Genomic DNA, 17,429 nt, shown 5'->3' on the forward strand with positions numbered 1-17,429 from the left:
AGTATTTCTTCTGTTGCTTTGCTAAAATCCTAATAAAAAAAAGTGAGATAATTTCCAAGTGTGTAAATTTGCAAGTGTGTAAACGTAAATGCACGGTGGTAAATATATTAATTCAGTATTTTTCAAGTTTTAATATCTGTGATATACCCAAGGTTTCACAGACCCCGATTAGCGTACATTTGAGACTAGCTGTTGTTAACCTTGGTATGGAAGCCCATAGTGTGAAACGGGTCTGTGAAACCACACCCATAAGTGTGTTTGAAGTTATGGGTTAAAAAAATATAACTATGATGATTACATTGAATTATGTTAATGTATATTTACACAACTATGAGTCAGTTCGTGAATCAGAGTAAAATGCCACCCTGATCAAGACTCCGGATACCTCCGTAGATGGAGTGGCAGTCAGGGGCACGAATTAACCTACAAACCAAGCCACCTAAAACTAGTTATCCATCCGATCCGATTAGAATCAATCTATTCAATGGGACGTTATCAGGCAAAATCTTCCCATAGGAATGGGCCAGTAGGTACCTACTACCCTCCTAACCACTAACCTCTACCCCTGACCCTAAACCTATTGTCTACCACTAACCTAATCTCTACCCCTAAACATAATCTCTACCCCTAAACCTAATATCTAACCCTAACCCTAACTACGTTATTAAACTAACTGTTACTATGATTTCAGCAACGCTTGTTTACGCCCTCTAGCGGCTACTACTCCCGACGTCCATTAAAGCGCTTGATCCGGACCTGCTCTACCAGTTGGAAGGTTTTGGGGTGATTTTGCTTGATAACGTCCCATTGAATCGAATGATTGTAACTGATTCAGTCAGATTCAGTTGCTATGCTACTGTACAGTTATTCAAATGTGTATTGTAATATACCGTACATGTGGTTAAACTTGAATTGCTTACCTTTATCTTGATACCAAGGATGACTTTGTTATTATTATTATTATTATTATTATTATTATTATTATTATTATTATTTATTAGCAGACACCCTTGTCCAGGGCGACTTATAGTCTTAAAGAAAAATACATTTCAAGAATCACAGTTGATAGATCGGAAAAAATAACAATCCTGCTTCAAAGTGCACATGGTACATTTTTGGGGTACATTTGCACCCCTCTCAGCCTTCAGAGGGTTACAATCAAAGCTATCATTTTTTTCACATACCACAGCTCCTATTTACTCTGGCAGAATATATTGTTGAGAGTTGCTGGAGAGCCAAGGGAGGTGTCCCTATGTAACCCTAAATATGTATTTGTTTAGCCAACAGTAATTTACATGAAACGGTGTATTTATGTGTGTGTGTATAATACATTCATGTCACTGCATGTATCATTGTATCATGTTATATTTCCCATCTATGCTAGAATCTATAATTCATAGATGTTTTGTCTCACTCCATAAAGCTCACAAACAGTTTTTTTTTTAAAACAATTAATAAAATGTAACTGAAGTGGGTAGAGTAAAGACAAAATGAGCCTTACTTCGAATCATTTGATTGTATTTCAATCTAAGATCTAGTAGGGATTCTGTACTTGGATAACTTTAAGTAACTGCTATCATCTAGTGGACATTTTGTGTAACTACAGTTTGTTACAATAGCAATAGTGATGTCATTGAAGCGCAAATGTATTTCCTGTGTTGAATGTGCGGGAGAGGAAGTGCAGGGAGAGTCATTAAGACAGAGCGCCGTTCCATGTTACAGCTGAATGCTGCTCTGTTGGGAGCTGGATGTTGTTCGTGATTGAGAATATAAATTTCTGGAAAGTGGACAGTCTCTTCATCACTGTAAAACATATAAACACCCCATAGTTCCTGAACCTCGCTATATTCCCCACCCTTTCATTGTCACTAACATATCTCCTTCCACACCGCTTCTCTCCACCCCCTCCCTCTTTCTTACAGTTTTGGCGGGAAACGAAATGTAATCGCGTGACATACAAATAAAAACATTAGGTTACCTACTGTAACCCTGGTTCCCTGAAAGAGAAGACGACCACCAACATTAAGTATGGGATATTCCCTGCCCTTGAGGTAGGTAATACTGAGCTCTCTATATCAGAGCTGCCGAAGGCCCCTTCCTGTGATGACGCACTCGGTCCCGCCTACCGAGGGTATAAAACCGTCACTCACCAGAAGATCTCTCTCTTTTTCCGCCGAACCCGTGAGGGCGACCGGAGCGACCTCATGGTTGGTGGTCGTCTTCTCTTTCAGGGAACCAGGGTTACGGTAGGTAACCTAACATTCCCTTTCAAGTCGAAGACGACCACCAAAATTAAGTATGGGATAATGTATACCAGAGCCGTCACGAGGGAGAAGGAACGGCAGTATATGAGGGACGCACAAGCGCTGTCTAACCTAGAGGTTAGCGGTGTGAACGTACACCCTCAAGGACCCTTGTGCTCACAGATGGCACAGCAGGATCTACCACATTAACGCGGTAGAATCTGGTGAAATTATGCGGCATAGCCCAGCTAGCCACAGCACAAATCTCAGAAATCGAAGCGCCCTTAAAAGGGCCCACGATGTAGCCAACCTAGTCGAATGTGCAGCTACTCTACCAGGTGGGGGTAACCCAGCACATATTCATATTCAGTCGACACCGTGTCTGCAATCCAGTGTGACAGGCGCTGCTTAGAGGGGCTGTCCTAGGGTCAGTGTTCCGTGACAGACAAAGAGCTGTTCAGATTGATGTAGCGCTCTTGTCCTAGCACGCAACATCTCAATGCCCGCACTGGGCATAGAAAATTAAATCTCTCATCCTCCGTTGAAGAAACGGAGGTGGATGAAAAGACTCCAGTTCCACAGACTGGTTAATGTGGAAAGCTGTAATCACCTTGGGGAGGAAAGCGGGTTTGGTGCGCAGCGACACTCCACTTCCATCCTCCCACACGCGCATGCAGGAGCTGTGAACAGACAGCACCTGCAGCTCAATGATCCGCTTTACGGAGGTGATAACTAAAGGAAGGCTGTCTTCATAGACAGACACTTCAGCTCAATGGAGTTTAAGAGCTCAAACGGGCCTTCGTGAGAGCCTCTAGCACAATATTAAGGCTCCATTTGGGGAGAACAGTCCTCCTAGGAGGGTGTAATCACCGTGCGCCTTTAAGGAAATGGGTAGCCAAAAATGCGCACCCGGAGACATAGAATCTAAGGGTGCATGGCAAGCAGAGATAGCCACTGAATACACCTGCAAGGTGGAAGGTGACCATCCAGCACCAAGCAGTTCCTGCAGGAACTGCAATATGACTGGCCTAGGGCAAGTGATGGGGTCAAGGTTTCTAGCCAGACACCAAGCTTGAAAATACTTCCACTTATAGGTATACAAAAAACCTAGTGGAGTTCACCCTAGCGCTCTGCATGGTACCCACAACTGGGTCCGATAGCCCTATGGCTAGCCAGCAGTCCCTTACAGGGGCCAGACCCATATCTGGAACCTGCGTGGCTCCGGGTGCCAAAGAGAGCCTTCCACCTGACTGAGGAGATCCAATGAAGTGGAATCTCCCAGGGCTGGCTATGCAACAGCTGGCACAGGGTCGAAAATCACATTCTCTTGGCCACCTGGAGAACTGATGCTTTCTCTAACCTGACTTTTCCTAGAAAAGGGAGCAGCGGTATAGGCGGGAAAGCATACAAAAAACACTTTGGACCACTCGTGGGCTGCTCTCAGTTCCCACGCATTATGTCCAGCGATCCGACCAGGGTCCACGAACTCCTCCACCTGCCCAGACCGGTCCCCCAACAGAGTTGGGTGTGTCTGTCGTCACCAATTGACAGTATCACTCCTATGCTTGTGCCTTCGCTCAGAAGAGAGGCTTGCTTCTACCAGCGTATGGCTTCCCAGCCTAGGCGAGACATGGTCAGCTGACGGTGTCTGTAGCACTTGGGGTGCAGCCTAAGGCACTGAGCCACACTTGGATCGGGCGCTTGTGGAGTAACCCTAGATGGGTGGGTGATGAAGCCGAGGCCATCAGACCCAATAGTTTTTAACACAACACCAATTATACTGTGAACCCTTGCTGAACAAGGCGAGACAGTTGCAAATGGCAGCCACTCTGTTGTCCGACAGGCAGACTTGCACTGTGTGGGCCACTGCTCCTTCCTGCGACTGGGCAGATCAACCAGTCGTTCAGCTAATTCATCACCCTGATCACTTGCAGTCGCAAGGGAGCTAGGATGGCATCCATGCACTTTGAAACGTGCGGGGCTAAGGAGAGGTTGAACCACAGCACAGAAAACTCAGGACGCTCCCCTGTAAGGTGAAGCGGAGATACTTCCTGTGCACTAGATGAATAGCAACGTGGAATCCGCGTTCTTTCAGTCCAGTGTGATAAACCATTCGCCCGGCCAGACAGCCTGCCAAGTACGGAAGATGTCAGCGCGTAACATCTTGGGCAACCACCGGTTCAGGCGGGGTCAGCTCCAGTGCCGGCGCTATTGGCTGAGCTAGGGCCACAGAAAGGGCTTGAGCCTGCTGCCTGGCCAGGCCCAGCATCGCGTACAGCTCAGCCGTGTACTGAAGCACTCAGGCACCAAGGGTGCAGACGCACCGAGGACACTGAGTGAGGTAGAATACAGTACTGGTGCACCGAAGCATCGGGGCACCAAGCACTGAGGTATGGAGCATCTAAACACCGAGGGCGTCGAATGGGGGCGCCCAGCCTTAACTGCGTGAAATCAACACAACCTGGGGTAGCACAAAACATACACCGGGGTGGATACCCAGACTTGAGTGGCTGCGGTAGGCAACCAGGAGAGCAGTACAGGGGAGCGCACAGTGCTGCACCGTGGTGCAGAGCGGCGATAACCTGGTTCTGGACTGCGTGCAGTCACACAACGCGGATAATAATAACTTGGCAGCGCATAGCGTATGCCAGGGTGGAGCACAGGCCCAATGAGCTGCAACCTGTTATTTCTTAACTGCAAAGGCAGTAACAGGTACACACAGGCTTATACCCAGCCATTCAGCTATGGGAGAAACACATTCACCATGCCAGGCAGGTGACCAAGCGCGCCGAGTAGGTGGGCTGAAACAAGCCGGTGGATTCAACTCAACCGTGGGACACAGCAGAGCTGCCGTTTGATACCATACTACATTTTATTTATTTATTTATTTATTTATTTTTCTAAACTGCAAGGCAGTAAAGAAAAAACACATCACACACACACACAACAGCAAGGTTGTGAGGCAGCGCGTGTGACTGCTTTTAAACAGCGCACCGAGTAGGCGGGCTGAGACAAGCCAGCAGAAGCCGCTCAACAGTGGGGCCAGCAGCGCTGGGTCCCGGTGGAAATAACGCTGTATTTTTATTTTATTTTATTTTATTTTAATTTCTAAACTGCAAGGCAGTTAAGAAACGAAAATACACACCCTCCACACAAGCTGCGCGGGTAAAAAATAATAGTTACCCAAGGCAATACGGGTAACGGGTAAATTTTAAGCGCACCGAGAGGGTGGGCTGAGGCAGTCCAGCAGAGTCAATTCCACAGTGGGGCACGGCAGAGCCGGGGGCCGGTGGAGGAACACATGTCTCTTTTTTCTTTTAAACTGCAACATTATTATTATTTTATTCCTTAGCAGACGCCCTTATCCTGGGCGACTTAATAGCAGAGGAAAGCAGAAAACAGTGATCGCTGTAAGGCTTTCAGCAGACTGCAATCGCAAAGCGATGTAGGCTGTTAAGCAGAAAAAAAGAGTAAACACAGCGTAGTAACTGGACAGGGGTGTCTAGCCTGGACTACGTGCAGTCACACGACTGGGGCAGCGCGTAGCTTACCGCGGAGTGAAGCACCTTCTACAGGCAGAAGGCAATGAGGCACCTCGTGCATCGAGCACCCGAGGAGCTATGCGCCCTGACGTACTAAGCACCTGCCTACCGAGCACCATACGTCCTGTGGGTATGATGCGTCGCAGGCCATACTGGGAAGGACCCCGATATGGTGCTGACTCTGTGCATTAGCACTGAGGCACTGCTTGCACTACGTTGAACACTGGTAAGTGTTAACGTAGTGTGTCCACTCACTAGCGTTACAGCAAGGTATGCACACATACCTTGTATGTATGCACACATACATAGAGGCTGTGTGGTCCAGTGGTTAAAGAAAAGGGCTTGTAACCAGGAGGTCCCCGGTTCAAATCCCACCTCTACCACTGACTCATTGTGTGACCCTGAGCAAGTCACTTAACCTCCTTGTGCTCCGTCTTTGAGACGTAATTGTAAGTGACTCTGCAGCTGATGCATAGTTCACACACCCTAGTCTCTGTAAGTCGCCTTCGATAAAGGTGTCTGCTTAATAAACAAATAATAATAATAATAAATAATAATGCTAAGCCCCGTGCGCACCGAGTATCCTGTTTCCACAGATACTGTGCAGCACCGTGAGCTATGTGCCAGGTTGAGCAGTGCTTACGCAATAACCCGTGCGTCCCAAGCGCACTGTGTACTGCATTCGAGATGCTAGGCAGAGAGTCCTGAGACAGGACGTCTGGCTTGTGCATAACACTAAGCACTGCTTTCACTGCGTTTGACCCACAGGTACTAACACAGTGTAAATTTCGCTAGGGCTACAGCTAAGGCTATTAACACCGCTTACCCTTTGCCGGGTACCGTGGGCACAAGTGCACCGTGTACTACGCAGAGTATGGGCACTAGTGTACAACCAACTACACCTGCACCGTGTAACAAATACACTGCGTACAGTGCTTGAGCTGAGCTCAGTGCGCATTGGTATTACCGTGCAGCACCATGAGCAATGCGGTAGTAGAGCAGTACTAACGTGCACCGCACTGCTTGCCTCGAGCGTTCCACACGCCTTGCGCAATGGGTACCATACACTGCGTTAACTGCGTACCGTACGCACTGTGCGTAACTACACTTTAGAACGAGCACAACACTGCTTGCCTCGAACGTTCTAGACGCCTCGCGCAGCGGGAGCGTAAACTGCGTACCCTGTGCTCTGTGCATAACTTTTTGGAAGGAGCAACGAGCACCTGCACGTTATGTGCGCTGTGAATATCGTTCTGCGTACTGGGAACCAAGTACCGTGTGCGTTACGCTCCTACGCTGGCGTTGGATAATATGCAGCCTGTGCCAAGAGAAATCAGGCTATGCGTGCGCTGCGGTACCGCAGCACCAGAGAAGACGCTACGCAAAGTGCGTACCCAGACCGCGTCAGTGCAAAGCGTGTACCAGGGGGGGACAGAGGCCGAAGCCGCAGTGGGTGAAGTTTTTGTCAAGCAAAAATTACAGTTTATAAGAAGGAAGAAAAGAGAGAGAGAGAGAGAGAGAGAGAGAGAGAGAGAGAGAGAGAGAGAGAGAGAGAGAGAGAGAGCACACCGAACGCACATGAACCGACTCACCGCAGTGGTCAGGTTCGGACGGCGACTCCGCTCGTACGGGGATACGGTAGTACCTAGCCCCGAGGAAGGGAGCGCGGCTGGGTCACTCGACAGCGGGGATACGGCAGGCCTAGCCCCGAGGAGGATACTTGTGTAGCTCTCTATAGGAAAATACAACTAACTCGCGGGTGGCTGCACAGACAGCTGCTCACATACAACAGACAGCAAAGAGAGAGTGGCCAGCCCAGGGGGTGCCGCTGAAAGACAAAAAGACAAAAAACTCAGTCTTTTTCAAGAGTCGTTGATTCCAGAAAAGCGGCAAGCCAGCTTTCAGCACAAATGCTAGGAACTACAACAGACCCGAATGGACTCGAGGACTCTCCCTATCAACATGCTCAGTTCTAGACACAGAGGTCTTACCTTACCATCTTGAGAAGGAAAAAGAGGGAGATCTTCTGGTGAGTGACGGTTTTATACCCTTGGTAGGCGGGACCAAGTGTGTCATCACAGGAAGGGGCCTTCGGCAGCTCTGATATAGAGAGCTCAGTATTACCTACCTCAAGGGCAGGGAATATCTCATACTTAATGTTGGTGGTCGTCTTCGACTTGACAGGGAAATACTGTTTAAAAATGTAACTGTGTATCCAGAAAACATGGATTAGAAACTCTTATTAAGCAGTAATTGTATCTGTTTTATCACCATAGGAGGCTGCGTTGTCCAGTGGTTACAGAAAAGGGCTTAAAATCCCACCTCAGCCACTGACTCATTGTGTGACCCTGAGCAAGTCACTTAACCTCCTTGTGCTCCGTCTTTCGGGTGAGGCATAATTGTAAGTGACTCTGCAGCTGATGCATAGTTCACACACCCTAGTCTCTGTAAGTCGCGTTGGATAAAGGCGTCTGCTAAGTAAACAAATAATAATAATAATAATAAAGTGGTCTCGGGGTGCACAGGAGTAATTAAACATAGAAGGCAAGATTTTATTCAGCATTATTGCTCAGAGATTGTCAACTTACCTATTAAAGAACTGCTTCATTGACACTTCAATACAAAAAGTGGACATTCCAGGTATCCCAGGATGCTTAGAACACATCAGTGTGATCTGGCAACAAATTCAATCAGCTAAAAAGTAGAGGAAGGAGCTCCATGTGACATTCCTGGATTTGGCTAATGCATATGGTTCAGTGCCACATGAACTTCTTTGGTCAGCATTTGATTTTTTCAGTGTACCGATGACAATAACAAATTTAATGAAAGCCTACTTTGGAGACTTGCAATTTAGTTTTTCAACTTCAGAATTCAGCACTACATGGCAATGCCTAGAGGTTGGAATAATGGCAGGATGCACCATTTCTCCACTGGCTTTTACCATGGCAATGGAAGTAATCATTAGGGCATCAAAATGAGTAGTAGGAGGAGAGCGCTTGGCTTCTGGAATGCGACTACCACCAAATCGAGCATACATAGATGACATGACAACCATGACTACCATGGTTATTCAGCAAATTAACCAATAACATTGAATAGGCACGAATGCAATTCAAGCCCACTAAATCAAGGAGCATCTCTATAATTAAAAGTAAAGATGTAGATAAAACATTCTTCATTAATGGTGAGACAATACCAACAGTGTCTGAGAAGCCAGTGAAGAGTCTTGGGAGATGGTACGACGGGGATCTAAAGGACACAGTTCGTGTGGGAGAAGTTAGACAACAAGCAGTGGAAGGGTTGAAGAGCATAGACAGCAGCGCTCTACCAGGCAAACTAAAATTCTGGTGCTTTCAGTTTGGTCTACTGCCGAGGTTGCTGTGGCCACTGACTGTGTATGAGGTTTCTTTTACAACAGTAGAGAAGCTGGAAGCTTTAATCGGTTCATACATCAGGAAATGTTTGGGAGTTCTACGCTGCCTAGGAAAGTGGGACTTTATGGTAAAGGAATACTGCAGCTACCAGTCTCCACTCTAACCGAGGAGTTTAAGTGCGCCAAGGTCAGACTGGAAATGACATTAGTAGAGTCATGCGACAAATGCGTAAGGGAGGCAGCACCTGTATTGAAAACTGGAAGAAAGTGGGCGGCAAAGAAAGCTGTGGAAGATGCAAAGGCTGCCCTTCGAATTGGTGATATCATGGGGCAAGTTCAGCATGGAAGAGGGGGTCTTGGTCTCAGTTCAGCTCCTCCTACATGGCACAAGGCAGCCCCAGCTCAAAGGAGGAAGCTGGAAGTCAATGAGGTGCAAAAGCAGGAGGAGAGGATGAGGTGTATAAAGGCCATTTCCCAGGCCAAGCAGGGAGAATGGATGAGATGGGAGAGTGTGGAACAAAAGCAGGAGGAGAGGATGAGGTGTATAAAGGCCATTTCCCAGGCCAAGCAGGGAGAATGGATGAGATGGGAGAGTGTGGAACAACGCAAGATTGGCTGGCAAGACCTATGGTCAATGGAACAGAGCAGGATCAGTTTCCTCATCAGGTCAACATATGATGTTCTCCCATCACCACAGAACCTAAACCTCTGGGTAGGAGAGGATCCCTCATGTCCTTTGTGTTCATCACCTGCAACATTAAGGCACATTTTGACAGGATGTAAGGTGGCTCTTAGCCAAGGACGGTTTACTTGGTGCCATGACCAGGTGGTGTGACGTTTGGCCTTAGCATTGGAAGACAAGCGTAACATGACCAATAAGTTGCCACCTGTTCCATCAAAACATTACAAACAAAAGACAACATTCCTCTGCCCAGGAGAGCAACCGCCAAAAAAAGGTGTTAAAACCAATCCTCGTCCAGGACAACTGGAAGCTGCTAGAGACTGGAAAATGCTGGCAGATGTTGGTCAACGGCTTATTTTTCCACCTGAGATTGCCACCACTAACCTTCGACCAGATATTGTCTTGTGGTCTGGATCAGCACACCTTGTTCACCTGGTAGAGTTAAAAGTGCCATGGGAGGATGCTGTAGATGAGGCATTTGATAGGAAGAAACCACGGTATGCTCAACTAGCCACTGAAGCGGAACAGCGAGGATGGAGAGTTCGGGTTTACCCAGTGGAAGTGGGTTGTCGAGGATTTGTGGCACACTCTACAACCCAGTTTCTCAGAGACGTCGGATTCAGTGGCCAAGAGTTGCGTCACACAGCGAAGAACTTATCTGAAGCAGCAGAGAGGAGCAGCAACTGGCTGTGGTTGAGACGGAAAGATTCTGGCTGGGGATCTTAAGCACAATAGAAAGAAAGAAACGCTGATGTACAGGTAAGTAAGCTGGGCTGAGTTGAGTGGGGGACGGAGGGGGGTGATGCTGGGATGCCAGAATCACCGTCGAGCCCTCTTGAGGTGTCGTGGGCTAGTCGACGAAACACTGAGGATGGAAGGTGCCGACTTGAAGACCCCAGAGATGTATGCTACTTAGCTCAATCCAGATGGTTGTCATGCTGATGCACTGTGGAGGCCGCACTGTGGTTGATCCCCGGAGCCAGCATCGCAGCTGTTGTGTGCTGATGCGCCAGGGAGGCAAAATAAGCTGATCCCTGGAGCCAGCATTAAACTTCAGCCATTAACACCAGACAGAAGGATAGCTACATCATCATATGGAAGGAAGTGCAAATGGATGGAGACACATATGGATCACATTAGTTTACTGTAAAGCTACGTCTTAGTTGGTGCTTATCTTGGCGGGAGCCGAGTTCAAATCAGCATGAAGTTTTAACATCTACTCTTGTGTAATGGAAATCATGGGTCAAAGGTCAAGTATAATCATCTAGAAGGATATGACATTTTGACGTCACTGCTGCAGTATTATCCCGTATGGTTCGGGATGCAAATAGTCCTCATCCATGCATTATATATTTATATTATTGCAGAGTGGGTCACTATACTTAAGTTTGTATTTGGCTGTGGGAACCAAAAGAAAATACATGGAGTGTATTGATGTTAATAATATTCTTAGTTATATATTTAGCCTCTGTAACTCGCTCTCCATCTATTAAAACATTATAATTCTCGTTTTTCAGGTTTTATTTACAGTTTTGGTATGGTTTTGATTAGAAAAAAACAAAACTGTTAAGTATGCAGCATTGTGGCACTATTAATTCCTAGGAAAGTTTCCCTGACTACATCTTAATGACTGAAAGACAACCCGAAAATGTGAGTTTCATTAGAGACCCGTGGGCTAATTACATTTTAGTTAAGATGTAATTGTATGTATGTTACGGTCTGTCTGTCTATATATACAGTACTGTGTAAAAGTTTTAGGCAGGTGTGAAAAAATGCTGTCAAGTAAGAATGCTTTCAAAAATAGACATGTTAATAGATTATATTTATCAATTAACTAAATGCAAAGTGAGTGAACAGAAGAAAAATCTAAATCATATCCTTATTTGGTGTGACCACACTTTGCCTTCAAAACAGCATCAATTCTTCTATGTACACTTGCACAAAGTCAGGGATTTTTTAGGCATATAGTCAGGTGTATAATGAAACAATTATACCAAACAGGTGCTAATGATCATCAATTAAATATGTAGGTTGAAACACAATCATTACCTGAAACAGCTGTGTAGGAGGAATAAAACTGGGTGAGGAACAGCCAAACTCAGCTAACAAGGTGAGGTTGCTGAAGACAGTTTACTGTCAAAAGTCATACACCATGGCAAGATTGAGCACAGCAACAAGACACGAGGTAACAGTGAAGCATGGTGGAGGTTTGTCACAAGGTTGGCTGAGTGGTGACACGTCAGACCCGGAAGAAACACACAGACAGACGGTGGTGATGAGTAATGCTGAGTGCAATGGTGGCATTCAGCGTTTATTAAACGAAATCAAAGGGTTTTAAAAACAAAACAGGACACGGCACTGGAGCCAAAATAAACAGGTAAACAAAACGAACTAACACACAAAACAAGCGGACAAACGTTTAAACAAGTACCGTGCTGGCACTTCCAGCACGCTGTAGCAATTGTTATTCTTTACTTTCTTTTTAGTTCTCCTCTCTCCCTCCCTCTCCCTCTCCCTCTCCCTCTCCCTCTCCCTCTCTCTCTCTCCCTCCCTCTCTCTCTCTCTCTCTCTCTCTCTCTCTCTCTCTCTCTCTCTCTCTCTCTCTCTCTCTCTCTCTCTCTCTCTCTCTCTCTCTCCCGTTCTCCACTCATGAACACCTAACACGAGTGATTGAAACGTGCATCTATTTATACTGTTGTGCTGGGAATCAATTACTAATTAATTATTCACTTGAATCCCAGCACGTGAATTAATTACGTGCAACCTCGTCCGCGCATATTACTTACTTTAAATGCACGTGCAGTGATGTGCAATCCCGTGCCTAAATACAATTTTACATTTTTAAATACACGTGAAACACAGATCCGTTTATATCCCATGTACCAATGACTATACACCAACATTAACACACGCACCATACAACACATAACACACAAATGCACACAGGGGTGGGGCGCATTGCCACAAGGTTCCTTGCAAGTTTGGGGCTGCATTTCTGCAAATGGAGTTGGGGATTTGGTCAGAATTAATGGTCTCCTCAATGCTGAGAAGTACAGGCAGATACTTATCCATCATGCAATACCATCAGGGAGGCATCTGATTGGCCCCAAATTTATTATGCAGCATGACAACGACCCCAAACATACAGCGAAAATCATTAAGAACTATCTTCAGCGTAAAGAAGAACAAGGAGTCCTGGAAGTGATGGTATGGCCCCCACAGAGCCCTGATCTCAACATCATCGAGTCTGTCTGGCATTACATGAAGAGAGAGAAGCAGCTGAGGCTGCCTAAATCCACAGAAGAACTGTGGTTAGTTCTCCAAGATGTTTGGGCCAACCTACCTGCCGAGTTCCTTCAAAAACTGTGTGCAAGTGTACCTAGAAGAATTGATGCTGTTTTGAAGGCAAAGGGTGGTCACACCAAATATTAATTTGATGTAGATTGTTCACTCATTTTGCATTTTGTTAATTGATAAATATAAACTATTAACATGTCTATTTTTGAAAGCATTCTTACTTTACAGCATTTTTTTACACCTGCCTAAAACTTTTGCACAGTACTGTGTGTATATAAATATATATATATGTATATATATATATATATATATATATATATATATATATATATATATATATATATATATATATATATATATATATATATATATATATATGCATGTGTGTTGTATATATGTATATAGACCTATCAATAAAATGGCGCAAAAATAATAATAATAATAATAATAATAATAATAATAATAATAATAATAATAATAATAATAATAATGTACCGCTGCTGTTATCTTCGGTCTGGCGTGCCTTCCTCCAGAACCGGTGTTTTCACGTTGCCCTGTGAAAAATGATCATTTTAAACATCATTTTGATTTTGAACAAACCTAATTAGAAGTCAATGTAAACCAGGAATCGCCAGTGGCTTGTTTGTTATACCTGCTATTTGTTTGTCTGGCGCCCTCCCTGTAACGCGAATCTCGGAATACATCGATCTGTGGGTTCAAAACAAGAATCTATATGGTATCATATTATAAATACTATCCGAAAGGTCTATCAGAAAAGTGAATGTGAACAATATGAACTCTGCCTTCAATATTCATGGAACCTGTGATAAATAGTTAAAACACATACATCTATCAATCGATTAGGATTCAGTCCGTTTAAAAAAAAAATAAAGAAAAAAAAAATACTTCGCATTATTTCGTGGTAAATGGATTATATTTCATAATTGTATAAGTTTACAATATCTAAATAGATACATAAATAAATACATTATTCTGTGTTGGCTGATATTTAAATACATACTTACGGTTCATTTGCCAAATACGCATCTGTTTGGTAAAAAAAAAAGAAACCAAATATTAATTTACTTATAAATTCTTAGTGGTTTTGCTCTATTTCGAATAGCTTGTTAATAATACAGATGAAAAGGTTACCTGGTTTATTCTGTCTTCGATAGCATATTACCAGTGTAATTAACAGAGTAATCAGAAGAAATGAAGCTGCCGCCAGCGACCCATAGAGGAAGAGTGGACACGCACCGCTCCCTGTAACACAGTTAAACTGGTGAAAAGAGAACCGCGCACCGGTACCAGGGGCGCAACGGGCGGGCTCAGGCGACTCTAATATGCACGCCCAGAGGTTCCGGGAAGCCCGGCACGCCCCGGCACAAATTAAGCACTGATAATAGGTAACGTTACTCTTATGCGATCTGTTACTTTTTACCCTACTGTAAACCGTGATTGCCCGTTCTCATCCAGCAAGACTGCATAATTGAAAAGCTTATATTAAGTTTACACAATGATGTACTATATTATTAGCCTCCTATTTCTATGTGTTTCTGGATGTATTGCTGCCTTGTTTATAATATCTCAGACCCATGATATACCGAGTTTGATTGTGAAGTATTTGTGATTTGTTTTTCTTCTGTGGGTCTCTCTATATTGTGGCCCCTGATGTATTGCGGTTTTATAGAGGACCCCCCTCCACGCGCGCGATATATGCGAGTGTGTGGTGTATTTTCTGGACCTCTGAAACTTGGCAGGTAACATGAGCCCCCCCCCCTCCCCCCCCCCTCAAGGAAAATCCTGGTTGCGCCCCTGACTGGATGCGACGCCTTCAGAATTCTGATCATTTTCAAGCTTCTTTCAGGTTCTTCGGTCACGCTTTATTTTAACGGGCGCTTGTTTTAGTTTAATAACAGCGCTTACTAACAAATCAGAAATGGTCTTGCGTTTTAATTATATTTATATAGTATTACAAGTAGCAAATAAACACACACACACACACTACAGTACAAGTCTATACATACTAAAACTTCATTCTTACTTGATGGTGATTTTATTTACAAAACATTACTCCACATTTCAAAGTGTATTAAACAAGACATAACCTAATTTCAGTGTATTTATTTATTTATATATTTGTTTATGTATTTATGTATTTAACCGGGAGATTTACCCATTGAGACCGATGCTTCATTTACAAGGGGGTCCTGGAAACAATAACAAAGGACAATCGCACAAACAACACAATACAAACATGTGCGGTTCAGACTTAATCAGCTGCATACAGAGGTCAAGCACTGAATCAATAAAACCTCGATCAGTTTGTGAATGTGGGCTGAAGGAGAAGCATTGGCAGAAGAGTCTAAGTAATTCACAAATCCGATCTTAAAACCAGAGAAAGAAAGATGATCAGATTCCATCTTCACGATTGGATGTTAATAATCCTACATCTTTGGGAGTTGACATTAAAAGATCATTCTCATGTTAACTGGCTAATCGATAATGTTATTTTATGTATTTATTTAAGTATGAATGGACTGGACTTCGTCGTCTGACTCTGGACTGGACTGTGGATTTCATTATAAGAGCGATCATCGGAGCGTTCTGTTTTCGAAACCAGAAGAGCGATGTAAATATATAAAACATTAAGATCAACATGTTGGATAATGGGGGGGGGGGGTAAACCACTGTAAACCACTGAGTACATTTTGAAGACTAAAGTTTAGCAGCGTTGTACTAGCCCGTTTATCCTAGCGCATTTGATTAGAAATGCCTACAGTACATTGTATTGACGCGATTTATATCATAAAACCAGAATAGTCCTATTTAGCATTTTCATATGGAGTCCATTCTTAGAACCGTCTGCAGTTCAGTATATCAAAATTGTAATTTGAACCTAAATAAGACATCGACTCTAGACCTGTCGTCTGTGCAACTTCTTTTATGTCAGATTTAAAGTTGTAGGTGAACATTCTTCGGCATTCAAGTAAGAGTTAAACAACGTCAAAGCAGTGTGAATTGGTCAAGTTCACTGTTTGCAGACAGCAGACGGGAAATCGAAACAGATTTTCATAGCTCTGAATGTTTGTAGATTTACAGAAAACAATATTTGAAACTGCCCACTTTACACACAGATAAAATTGACTGTTACGCATTTTATATACTGACGTTTACTATTTTTTGTAAAAGTTTTGGAAACCTGAAGTTGCATTAAAGTTGTCTTCATGCTCAAAACCTGCCCAATGTCCACCATGGACACAGTGGAGGAACACGACACTGTATTTACTCCCATGTTAGCCTCTGAGCCTCTTGCAACATTTGCCCCACTAAAACAAACAAACGTTTGATGTAATACACTGTAATATATAAATATATACAAACGTATTCAATGCCTTCTTTGCCTTCTTTCTTACTTCTTACTAATAACGAGGATCCATTGCCCACGTATATAGCTGAGCTCTTGATCAAAACGCAATAGTAAGTCCCGGAATCGTTCACCTGCGTGTTGTTTAGGTTCAGGGAACAGGTTTTCTCGATTTCGTTGCCTACCAAGCTGCTACCGGGTGTGACACTTTGATAAGTTTCCATAGTCGGGCTACTGTTGGACCGCAGTTTGAACCAGATGACACTGAAACACTTTCCACTCGTGTCCTCGATATCGCAGGTCAAGTTTACGCTGCTCCCGACCTCGGCTCTGACTAAGGGCGGGCATTGGAACAGTCCTGCATCTGCAACTGAAACGAGAAAAAAGAAAAACAAAGAGCCTACTGTTTATATATCTAATAATAATAATAATAATAATAATAATAATAATAATAATAATAATAATAATAATAATAATAATAATTAATTTAGGGCAAAATTCAAAATGTATCAGGTTGTTGATATGCAATATAAAAGGCGATTAATAACATTCTGCATTTAGGTTAGCCTTATTTTTTGTTAAGGATAACCGAGAATGCTAAATCGGTAAATAAATACAAACAAAATTCAAGTGGAATATAAACCTGAAACACACATTTGTTGTGCGATGTTAGAATATAAACAGTAAAGCCACGCTTACCTTGCAGCGTGTAGAATAGCAGAATGAGCCGGAGCAGCATGGTGGGAAGTGCACAGCAAGGCTGGCGAGGATGTTGTGTGTGTGATCCGCACTGCAGACAGTATCAGTGACCAGGGCAAGAAGAGGGGCTGCAACAGACAAGCCAGGAAGTGCAAATATTGTATACAGATCCCGCTGCAAGGTCCTTCACTACCACAAGATCACATTTCTATACAGTCTACAGTTA

General features: G+C 44.0%; 1 long non-coding RNA gene across 1 annotated transcript; it reads right to left on the reverse strand.

Annotated features, from left to right (window-relative positions):
* Positions 1-13,791: 13,791 nt before the first annotated feature.
* On the reverse strand, positions 13,792-14,405 carry LOC117970547 (uncharacterized). Its single transcript, XR_004662904.2, has 3 exons — positions 14,290-14,405; positions 14,163-14,184; positions 13,792-13,845 (listed from the first exon to the last, which is right to left on the reverse strand). It is a non-coding gene; the product is annotated as an uncharacterized LOC117970547 (long non-coding RNA).
* Between the last annotated feature and the right edge of the window lie 3,024 nt (positions 14,406-17,429).

Source organism: Acipenser ruthenus, chromosome 35 (genome assembly GCF_902713425.1).
Source record: "Acipenser ruthenus chromosome 35, fAciRut3.2 maternal haplotype, whole genome shotgun sequence".
NCBI lineage: Eukaryota > Metazoa > Chordata > Actinopteri > Acipenseriformes > Acipenseridae > Acipenser > Acipenser ruthenus.